Source organism: Gymnoscopelus braueri (assembly GCF_963280865.1).
Source record: "Gymnoscopelus braueri genome assembly, chromosome: 5".
NCBI lineage: Eukaryota > Metazoa > Chordata > Actinopteri > Myctophiformes > Myctophidae > Gymnoscopelus > Gymnoscopelus braueri.
Window position 1 is genome coordinate 5,481,044 of NC_137606.1, and position 12,784 is coordinate 5,493,827.

The 12,784-nt window shown below is 42.8% G+C and overlaps 1 protein-coding gene across 1 annotated transcript in view; it reads left to right on the forward strand.

The window, feature by feature from the left end:
• Positions 1–9,726: 9,726 nt before the first annotated feature.
• The window catches only part of bcl9l (bcl9 like), a 61,244-nt gene continuing 58,186 nt past the window's right edge, over positions 9,727–12,784 (forward strand). The window contains exon 1 of the mRNA XM_080428830.1: positions 9,727–10,153. The gene's annotated coding sequence lies outside the window, so the exon portion shown is untranslated. The remainder of the gene's footprint in view (positions 10,154–12,784) is intronic.

The following is a 12,784-nucleotide window of genomic DNA, read 5'->3' on the forward strand; positions in this document are numbered from 1 at the left end:
GTTGTGTAATGTTCTCATTGCCTCAATTTTGTGTTTTGATTTTTCTGTGTATTGATGTTTCTGTGAAACACTTTGTAACTGTTTTGAAGGGTGCCATATAAATAAAGATTATGATTATGATTATTATTGTGATTATTATTATGATTATTATTATAAAAGCAAGTGACATGACGATGTCATGGATGGTAATGGTTTAAGATCATTTTCAGATTTCAGTCATATGATTTACCAGTTACCTAATTTTTCTAATATTTGCAACTCCGTTCTGCTATGTGGGCCTATGGAGTTCCATGGACTCAGCCACCTACTCACCCCTTATTTACTTTAATTCTTTTTTAAATAGCAGGTTTAGCTAAAGTCAGTTTCCATAATATACATAGCTTTATCACAAAGATATACTTCCTCAATACCTGTTATCCAATCTTGGAATACTGACTTGGGATTACAACATCATTTTATCAATTGGACCAAGGTCTGGGGAACATTATCATGGCATCCCGAAACCCAAATCATCGGCAGATCCATTTGAATTTTGTTCATAAAGCATATTTAACTCCCTAGAAACGTTATAGAATGAAAATTACTACATCGCCAAATTGTTTACTCTGTTCTTTAAATGTAACTGGTACTTTTATACACATGACGGGAGTGTCTCACAGTAAAATGCTTTTGGGTATAGATTACTAATTACCTATCTAAAGTAATACAAATACATATTCCCTGTTCCCAAAATTGATGCTCCTTAATGATGATGATTCTTTAACTTTAAGTACAGTTCAGAGACGTTTCCGGCTGGCAGGAAGCACAGTTGCAAAAAATAATGTTGGCAATGTTGGCACAGAAAGGCAGAAAGGAGGAAATTACCTACCTGGGTTCCATCTTGGAGGCAAACCTCTCCGGTAACAAAAACGCAGAAAGAGTGATCAAAAAGGTCATCCAAAGAATACGCTTTTTGTATAGCATTGGACGTCTAGTCAGTAAGAATACTCTGAAGATTATTGCAGGGGCCCTCATACAAGGTTATTACGATTATGCATGCTCCTCATTGTATCACAACACCTTAAAGGCCTTAAAAACAAGGCTACAAACATCCCAAAACAAACTAGTAAGGCTACTTCTTGGCCTCAATCACAAAACCCATCTAACCCCTGCTCATTTTGCTAGGATTGGATGGCTTAGGGTTGAGGACAGAGTACAGCAACTTGCTATGGGCGTAAATGAACGTAAATGAAGTCCACGATCATAACACCAGAGGCAGCTCCACGAATCATGTTCAACCCATATTTGGCTCAACAAAGGGAATGAACTCGTTCTCATGCTATTCATCAAAAATGTGGAATGCCCTACCAAAAGGAGTAAAGGAGTGTAAAACCCTACTCACTTTCAAAACTGCCCTAAAGACACACCTTCAGGAGGCTGCAATTCGAAAATGTCCTAGTGGACATTGGTGTAAAGTGACTAAGTACGTTTGCTCAAGTACTGTACTTAAGTACAATTTTGAGGTATTTTTTTACTTTACTGGAGTATTTCCAATTTTCAGTACTTTTGCTTGTAGATCTGCTATTTTCAAGAGATTTGTATACATTAGAAAACCTGAAATGGAACATTCTGCATAATGATTACATTTCTTTTGGTACTTTAAGTACATTTTGATGACTTACTTGTAACAGAGTATTTCTATATTGCAGTATTGATACTTTTACTTAAGTAAATAAATTGAGTATTTTTTCCACCACTGCTAGTGGGTGGGTCGAAGGTGGATGGACGTCCCAAACGTAACCCGCGGACCTGCGAGGCGCACCGTTGCTCCGCACCAAACTTGCCACCAACACTGGTTGGATTGACTCGAAACTTCACCCACACATTCTCTGACGCGTTATTATGAATTCCACCAACGTCATGGGATAGACCCGCCTTACCTGTGTCTGATTGGCTCCCTGGCAGGCATAGTTTTACTGAGGTTAGGCTTAAGGTTAGGTTTAGGCATTAGGTTTAGGCATAGTCTTACGGAGGTTAGGGATAGGTTTAGGCATAGTTTTACTGAGGTTAGGGTTAAGGTTAGATTTAGGCATAGTCTTACTGGGGTTAGGGTTAGGTTTAGGCATAGTCTTACCGAGGTTAGGTTTAGGTTTAGGCATAGTTTTACTGAGGTTAGGGTTAAGGTTAGGTTTAGGCATAGTCTTACTGAGGTTAGGTTTAGGTTCAGGCATAGTTTTATGAGGTTAGGGTTAGGGTTAAGGTTAGGTGTAGGCATAGTTGCAAAAAAGAGAATTGTCAATCACAGCGACTACTGGCCAATCACAGCGGGTCTCCCTAGAAAAGTGGTGGTATCCATAAGCACGCCTCTCTGACGGGTGTGGAGTTCAATGGTGCAACCAGCAAGTGGTCGTAGACACCTAAACCCACCCCCCCCCCCCCCCCCCCAGCCGAATCCAGCGGCAAAGACAGGATGTCGATCCGACCACCGGAAGTGGGTGGAATTGCAATTTGTCCCCCACTCTGATCCTTTCTTTGCCCATACCTCCCGAACGCAAGGTCGCACAGGTATGACAGTGGATCTGGGCACTGCAAGTGCATTGCTGCTGGGCAGCAGTGTTATAGCAGTGTTTAACACTTCAAATAGCCATACTTCGGTGACCATTGCTCTTATCTGCGCAACATAGGACTATGATTGAAGGTTGCATAGCGGCCTGAAAATCTAGTAATATACTGTATAAGGATTTCTAATAGCACTGCACATGAACATTACATTGTTGTGGTTTTGTAAGCTAGTTTTCAAGTTGCAATGTGACATTGCTCTGTTTCTTTAGTTCCCATTGTAAATACATTTCTTAGTGTTGATCGTTTTTTATTTGACACTTGCTTTGCCAATGTAAACTTATGTTTTCTCATGACAATACAGCTCATTTGAATTGAAATGAATTGAATGGATCATCCCAATGTGGAGGAGATATGAAGTGCCCAAAAAAATGAAAAAAACTGACAGATAAGGCAGACAGATTGATTGATTGGTTGATTGATCCATGGATCCCCTGGATCACTATAGCTTAAAATCTGGTAAAATTTTCCAGACTAGAATTTGAGTGTGTACCATTGCCATTGAAATACTACATGTTGCATGAACAATTTCTGTTTGATAATGAGGTGTGTTCTTGAGTGTACTGTTTTTCATAGACTGAAGTGTACACGATAAAATCCACTGTCTTAATTTGACCTAAGGGACACTTACAGCTGTTTACACCCATATTTTGAGTGTAAACATCTTTATTGTCTTAAATGGGGGCGTGGAGCAATGCAAAGGATCTTCCATGTGAACGTGCCTCTGACCTTCAATTAGGAACAACCGTGATCCGCACATATCAGGGATTTACACACTCCTTTGTGAATTGCACGTCGGTTTTTGCTTAGAGAAAATACACCCTCCTTTGTACTTGTTATACTCTCAGTCTTAAATGAACTCAGGAGTTCACACGCACACATGCACGCACGCATGCACGCAACACATGCGTGAGCATTACACGTGCACACACACACTCAGGCAACACACACACACACACACACACACACACACACACACACACACACACACACACACACACACACACACACACACACACACACACACACACACACACACACACACACACACACACACACACACACACACACACACACACACACACACACACACACACACACACACACACACCCACCATCATTGTCTTTTGATAATAAGGTGTTTTTGGCTGTATGATTGGGTTTCATTGCCAAAGTGCTGGGAGACATTGAACATGTACAAATATATATACGTAAGTGAGATGCTGTTTTACACACAGTGCAACCGGGTCGCACCGCACAAACCATTAGTTGCTTGGCAACATAAATTGTCTCTTGCCAACTCTGAAATTGAATATAATGATGATGGCATTTCAGCAGTTGGTTGAAGGAGAATGTTAGTGAAATACTAGCACAATGCAGTAGACAGATAATTAGATGTTTAGGCTTTAGGAAAGATATATACAGATACTATGATGTTCTGTGCTGCTGTAAAGCAGTGGTCCTCAAATATTTTCATGTCAATCTGTATTTGGCTGCAGACCCCCATTTTTGTTCCAAGGACCCCCACATATTTTCAAGATTTCTTGAAAATAGCGGAGCTTAGCTATTTTTGGCTAATGTTCCCCCCAGAATAATTATGGATCCTGGGTTCAAGTGGATGCTGGCCTTCAGACTAAAGGGCTAATAACCCCAAATTAATTGTTTAGCTGTGGGTCCCCAATACTGTAAAATCCACAGTTTTCCATTTTACTCTTAGAGTGTGCACATTTGTACACTCTCAGAGTTTATAGACCTGTAAGGGTCCTTGGTGGTCCCTGAAACCGATGTTGAGAAACAGTGAATTGACACCTGTGTGTACACAGCGATGGGCTCTCGCTAATGAAAACATAATTCAGCTAATCAGTGTAAAAGAAAAAGACTACATGATTACCAGAAATGTATATTTCATACTGTGACAGAGAAATCCACATTCACACTGGCAGAATTCATAATTAGTCTCAAAAGTCACTCTAAGACTAATGAGATTATTATACCCACTTGCCAATGTGTCCATTCTCCATATTCCTCATTCATAAATTGGGCACCCAAGGGTGCACGGATTTGCACACGCTCGCACGCACAGAGAGAGAGAGAGAGAGATTTGCTCATCTTATATACTCCTTTACACTGAACTACACTACACTTGATTCAAATTAGTTTATTTCCGCATAACGATACGGAGGTTCCTCCCTTAAACAAATTTTCCTGCGTTTGTTTCTTTCTCGCTGCTCCATCACACTCCCGGAGGGAAAACCAATTTACATTCTTGTTTTGGTCTTCAGATCCATGCCAGTTTCCATGACAACAAAAATTTCACTTTCTCGTCCCCTCTCCATCTCCATCTCTTTCTCTCTCTCTCTCTCTCTCTCTCTCTCTCTCTCTCTCTCTCTCTCTCTCTCTCTCTCTCTCGGTTCCTACTGTTCCCTTCTTCTGTTCTCTCTTGACCTTCCTCTAGCATCATTTCATTCGCTTTTCTCTCCAAATACCAGAATCTATCCCTCACTCTCTCATTTCCTCACCTAATTGCGCTCATTCCTCTGCTCTGGTGAATAGCAGAGGGGAATAATAGACCCAGGGGGACAGATATCTCTGTCTGGAATGGCATTCACGACTTCTTCAACATAATAATGCAATGTGTTCCTTGTGTAGGCTCACTCTCACCTCATTGTCATGCAAGCATCTTTGGGCTGGACTATTTGGTGGAACAGTGGTACCCAAGTGCATAATGACACAAAGAAAAAGGAAGACTTCATTTGCAGAACATAGTTTTTTTTCTTTCTTTCTTGGAATCATGAAGATAAGATCTGCCATTGCGTTGGCTTGGCAGACTAGTTTTTTTGGACAACATAACATGCCAATTGCCAACTCGTTGCATCCGCTTTCTCAAACGTAGTAGGAAGACAATATTGTAGCAGTTCTGGTGGAAACCTTGTATGTCCAAAACTGTTGCTTTTCAGGAAATGGTAAAAAGAGCCTGTGTTCCAATGTATTATTTAGTCACAAGCTCTTGTCACTGATATGTCACTTTTCATTGGTTCAATATTTATAAAATCCACAGACAGACGTAACCACTTTCACTTTAACAAAAAATGTAAAATAGCTAAAACAGCACATCTACAAGCCCACCACGCATCGCATCACGCTTGTAGATCTGCTATTTTTGCTACTTTTGAGTGACACTGTTGTATGACAAAGTAAGGCATTGAATTAGGGAAAAATTGAGATACGAGGTTTCTGCCCGACACTCTCAATATGCAACAGACGACCTCTGCTGCCAACAGACTGACTACACCCACTCTACTCTGGCTTCTTTCTCTGCTAAATAAATAATAATTTAAATATTTAATATAGTCCACACTAGGGATGCAACAGTCAATTGATTTTTATAAATTAATAAAATAAATAGCAAGGCGTTTGGGTGGCGCAGTGGTAAAGTGCCTGTCGTGGGTTCAAATCCACCGTGGTGCATCCGGCTTTGTCGAGCGTCTATACGAACACAATTGTTCCGTGTTCGGGGGAAGGAAGCCGGACCGGGATATTTGTCATCATTGCACGTAATCCTACGGGCTGGGGCGGCACCTGTCAGCAGGGGGTGATGGGCGGGAGGAGCAGGACAAAGGCTCTGTGTCCTCCCGGTGGGGGCTCCTCAATGGTAAGTGAGTCAACATGATACAACAGCGGTGACAACACAGAAATGTGTGTGGGGAGGAATCAATTGGCATAACGATTAAATCGGGGAGAAAAAGTTAAATACAAAATAGCAAAAATTGCGATTTCCGCAAAATAAATTAAATTCAGCAATTCCGCAAAAACTTGATTATTCAAAAAAGTTAATAATAGAATAATCTCTAAGAAAATAATCAATGGTTGCAGCTTTACACATGGAAACGTGCCTTTGGATTCACCTGGTCAAATATATGTATAAAATTGGCTTAAGGGAGGCCAGCGGGCGGGAGGACCGGCCAGCGGGCGGGAGGACCGGCCAGCGGGCGGGAGGACCGGCCAGCGGACAGTTGGGCCGGCGGACCACGTCGTCACGCTCATGTCACTATGACTCAGCCATAACCATATGAAGACTTCCCAATGCAGCTACGCCCAAATATGGAGTGTGTTGTCTAACCTCAGTGTGTCGTCATGGCATCAGGCGCAATGTGTGCGTATGGGACCGACCGACTTCAAACTCGGCGCACACAGTTGCAAGGACTCGAGGGAGAGTGGTGCCCGCCGTTGAGTAGTTCGGATATCCAGTTGTCCAGAACCGCAAATCCATCCAATATGCCCATATATGGGCATATACTGATGACATCAGGGATCTCCATGTATGGGCATAAAAGTTACAAGGGCTGACAGAAACAAAGATCTCCATATATGGGCATAAAAGGGACACCGGTAGACAGACAGAAACAGACATCTTCATATATGGGCACAAAAGGGACACAGACTGCTAAAACGGGTATACGCTGACAAAGCCGCCCTGACACTATGACTCAGACATATCGGTCGGATCCGTGATGCGACGTAGGTGTGAGGGCCGCGTAGTGGCCCGAACTCTAGATGTGTGGGCCCGAACCTCTATTTTATATATATACATACACACACACACACACACGCGCGCACGCGCACGCACGCACGCACGCACGCACACACACACACACACACACACACACACACACACACACACACACACACAGCGGCGGACTGCCCATTTGGCGTACCGGGCAAATGCCCGGTGGGCCGCTGGGCCCAAAAAAAAATATATATATATATATATATATATATCATTTTCGGGTCGCGCGGCCCAATTATTAGTTACGTTAATGTTTGGGCTGGGATGCTTTCCAGCAGGGGCCTCAGTGCGGCTGCAGAGTTCATGTGCAGGGCTGGGCTGAAGCAGTGAAACCCCCCCCCCCCATTGACAAAACCGGCCCTGCACATACATACATACATACTGTACATATATACATACATACATACTTACATACTGTACATACATACATACATAATGACAGACCAATATGTAATACACATTAAGCATCAAAAGACTCAAGGACATGACAGTCTTCAGTGCATGCTGTATTCAAATGAATACATAATTTAAAAAGAAATGCATACACCCTAAAGCTCACATTCATCTCAACTCCTACACTCATCATCAGCATCCCCCCATGGACTGATGCTGATGATGTGCACACACGCACGCGCACACACACACACACACACACACACACACACACACACACACACACACACACACACACACACACACACACACACACACACACACACACACACACACACACACAAACCCCATCTCAGTCTGCTTATCTGCCTGTAAAGTAGAGATGGTTTGGTGGCTGCATTTGCATAGTTCACCTGGGGGTATTTTGTCGACATTTGCCCTAGCCTACCGCCAGGGGGAGTCCTCTCCTGAAATATCAGCCAGAAGGATAAAGCCCGATTCATAATTTGTATAAAATAGCAGATCTACAAGCTCACAATGTGTCACGGATGCGAAGCTTTGTGGGCTTGTAGGTCTGCTATTTTTGGCGCGCGACACCGTTGTGCGACGAAGCATACGTTGGGTTTGAGAAGTGAATCTCGTTGACTTTGACTGATTCAGCTCAGTTTAATCTACTCACGGCAAGCATTGAGGATGCCAAAATATTGCGAGTTATGAAGATGTGAGGACACTGCAGCTGACCAATGAAATTATTAAGTAGGCCTACTACTGATTGATTATTTAATTGTTTGTTTGTTTGTTTGTTTGTTTGATTGATTGATTGATTGATAAATTGGTAGATTGATTGATTTACTGATTGATTAATTGATTAATTGATTGATTAATTGATTGATTGATTGACTGACTGGTTAACTGAAAGGTTGAGTTAGCTTGTTGGCTGATTATGAGGGGACATTCTGCTAATATTAATATTTAATATAAATAACATTAACTAGAATAACTAGAATGGAAATCAGCCACCCCACCTAGAATATCACTCTGGTTACAGGACCTCATGTTCTTTTTAAAATTAGAAAAAATAAAGTACTCGATCAGAGGTCCAGCTCAAATGTTTTACTCCATCTGGGGCCCCTTCCTCTTATATTTCCAAAACGCTCTCCCGATTAACTCGTTTGGGGGAGGGGGGGGGGGGGGGGGACTCTAAGGGTACAATCCTAATTTCTATTTTTCTAATCATCTTCCATAGAAGGCTGATACTTCATGGCATGTAAACCTATACACAACACCTACCACTCACAATGGTATATATGCTACAACTGTATGCACTTACCAAGCTTTATTTTTTTTCACTTTATTTTTATTTTTATCTTATTTTTTTTTGTATGCATTTTCTATTTGTGTTTCCTTTACTTAAGCCTTTGATATAATGCATTGTTTGTCTGGTTGACAGTATGGTCATAGTCCTCTGGGGTGGGGGGGTTATGGGGAGAAAAAAGAAAAGAGAAAAGGGGGGATACGGAAAAAATATAGATATACATATATGTACTTCAGTTTGTCTTTCTATGCTGTAAGTGTAACCCAATCCTTTTCGTAAATAAAAATGATTTAACATGTCTGCACATCATCCTCACACCCACAAACACTTAAAAAACTGTTATATCCAGAACATACAATTAAGCTGTTGACATAATGTCATAACCATAATCACATTATAATTATTGGACAATAGTCAACATTGACCAACAATGTCGGTCAGACAGGATTCGGTTGAATCCTGTCTTATTATTTATTAATGTGTAACTCTGAGAATAATATAAATTGGAACGAAAATGGACACGAAAAAGGTTTCATTTGTATTATTCTACAGAGTTAAATTAACACTGAGGATTTTGACAGTGTAGCGTAATATTACCCTCATTGTCAGTCAATAAGGGACCCCTGTAGCGATCATCATTACAATGACATACGGATGCCTGCGCGGCCACACCAGTATAATTGCCTGTGTGTGTGTGTGTGTGTGTGTGTGTGTGTGTGTGTGTGTGTGTGTGTGTGTGTGTGTGTGTGTATATCTGCAGATCTACAGTATCATGGACTTGTGTGTGTGTGAATCGGCAGCGATCCTGCCCTGTCTGTCTGTCTGTCTGTCTCACACACACACATCTCACACACATAACAGTGGTGGACTGGAGCGGAGTCATGAACCGCTGCAAGGTGACGCGTCCTCCTCCTCCGTCTTCTTGAGCAAGAGAGAAAAAAAAAAGAAAAAAAAAAAACTTCCAATCCAGGAGAGACAGACAGACAGACGCCGATCGGGTCGTTTTGTTGTGTTTTGTTATTTATTGTGGGAGAAGAAAACCTTTACCCAGTAGTAACCTACCTAACCTAACCTTCCCTACACATATATATACTAGAACCCGCGGGACAGCTGGTGCTTGAGGTGACCGCGATCCGGGGTGGACGGTGGCGATCAGCGGGCGGACTGAGCACTAGCGATCGGGGAATGAATGTCGACTGGCCGCCGGCCGTCGGTCCTCCTCCAGACATCACCGGCCCTCTGCTGACATCTCAGCCGCCAGGCAGCAGCGACATGACGGGGTACAGTAAGACAACACACACCGCCACTTTATTAGCGATCCAATCGTGCTTATAATGTCCGTTTTATGTATAATTATTATTGGCTGAAGTGGGTAACTTTGTCACCCACTTCAACCAGTGGAACTCGGCGGCGTAACGCAGCGAGTTACATAGTAACAAAGTTCCAGCCGGATCCCCGTTAATAAAGCTAGCATTGCGTTGGGTTGGTTCAAGCTTGCAGATGTTGTGGTGGTGGCTAGGTAGGGGGGGAGGGTGTTGCGTCGGAATCGGTGAGCCGTTGAATTGCGCGACTCCAGGGGTCGCTGTCGTGCGAGTTCTTGCGGTGTTGCTCGTGCACGAATGGATGCTGATGCTTTGGGCGTTTTGTTTGTTACAATATATTAGGAGATAATGGTGACATCATGGCCAGTTTGGTCAAAAACACAAACGACTAAAGTCAGTCATTACTGCCTAAATTTACATGGAAATATGTGAGTTTTCCTCCGGACGCAAGGACCATACATAGTCCAGATAAATGTAAAGATTTCCACACTATAAAAGACTTCTCGCTCGGCCGCCGACAGCACGTCTGAAATTAGCGACAAGGGGGTCGCGGGTCACTGTATTTGATAGGTCACCAATTTCGCTGTAACGACGGCAACGTCAGCTTTACAGTAACATGAATTAGCATCATGCTAAAGTAGTTAGCTCCATGGGAGCTGTGTCTCTCTGACTGTCTGGCGCAGCAGCACTCAGTCAGCAGACGGGTTGACATCTTTAATGTCAACTTGACGCTGACAAAAAAACAGTACACACACACACACAGTCCTGCTTTTTACTGCCATGTTTGTCACCAGATGTTGTTTAAGTTCCACTAGCCTGGCTGTCACTGTCACAGCTAGCTGAAGGTGACAGACTGGAGCCCAGCAAGCTTCCTTCAGTGGGGGGGGGGGTTGCTAATAAATCAGAGGTTCTCAAACATGTTAATGTCAACCCCCCCACCACCCAATTGAAAAATGTGTTGCCAAAGACCACCACAAGGGAAGGTCTTCTTAACTAGTTGTTAGATTAGATTTAGCATAGCATTCTACAACTGTCTAGACTGTAGGTGGGGGACTGGTCTGAATAGTCATTCTCATACAGTACATTCCAATAGTGAAAATGATATAGTGAAATTAACCACTTTCAACTTGGTGTCCCTATTTTGGGCATGTGATAGGCAAAACTGTTCACAAATAGCTGATCTACAAGCTATCAACGCATGGCATTGCGAGCTTGTAGATCGACTATTTTTAATAATAGTGCTTAAAGAGGTTAAGCTGTTCCTCGTTTAGCGGGGAACCCACTGGAACCCCTTCAAGGACCCCCGGGGGTCCCCACACAAGAACCACTGGGCTGGGGGTGACTTTAATGGTGACATTAAGCTGTTAACTGTCTTGTCAGTTCAATTGGATATCAAAGAACCAAGACTTCTTAACGCTGTCTGACACCGGACCGTTTGTGTGTGTTATTACAAATATTACAATAACGCTAACATGTCGATATAAGACTCAAACTGGTTGAAATGTTTTGTTGTGGTTGTTGTGCACTCACACTGCAGTTGGATGTCATGATCAATTTGAAGTGTGCATGCTGGTAATAATAGCTACTCCTGCATTAACTGAATTACTAAGGCAGTTATAACCATCAATTATTTGGTTATAGTTGAAGGCTAAATACTTGGTGTGTGTGAGTGTGTGCGAGTGAGTGAGTGAGTGAGTGAGAGGGAGAGGGAGAGAGGGGGGAGGGGGGTGATCACAGTTGACTTTGACTAACCATTTCCATGGCTCTTAGCCAGCTCAGCCTGTTGAATATGGTGTGATTATGCTGCAGTTCAGCCTATTCACTGCTAGTGGTAATATAATCTTTCCATCAATCAATCAGCCAGGTGTGTGTGTGTGTGTGTGTGTGTGTGTGTGTGTGTGTGTGTGTGTGTGTGTGTGTGTGTGTGTGTGTGTGTGTGTGTGTGTGTGTGTGTGTGTGTGTGTGTGTGTGTGTGTGTGTGTGTGTGTGTGTGTGTGTGTGTGTGTGTGTGTGTGTGTGTGTGTGTGTGTGTGTAGTCCGTGTACGTGCACAATATGCCAGTGAGCTATATATAGCACCTAACAGAGTTTGCAACTTGATCTGAATTGTCTTTGAGGGCTCCAACAGCCTACTGTGTGGCTTTCCAAGTGCAAGTGGAAGCAAGCCTAGCCCGTGTCTTGCAGATATAATCCCGGGTCATTGTGTCCAAAGCGTTTTCTGTGTTCTATTTACAAGTTGCTACATTCCCACTGCCGACAGCCATGACGGTGTTGCTTTGTGAAACAAGATGAATAATGGAACTTGTGTGTGCAAAGCATAGTCAAATTAGTCATAATGTTAATGAAGTTGGTAGGGATTTAATGGTAAAATGTGATTTGTAGCCTGTGCCTGGGCAGAACCAGGGCATGCATATTGAAGGTGGCATTGCCAATTTGTACAGGGCAATATCAAGTTGTTAGATTTGGTTGATAGGATAATAGATAGTAGGGAGAAGCTGAGGACAGAAATAGGGAAGTACATATAACACAGTTCTCTAGCCGGAATCAAACCGGGGACATTGCAATGATGCGTTTGATGAGCTATCCAGTC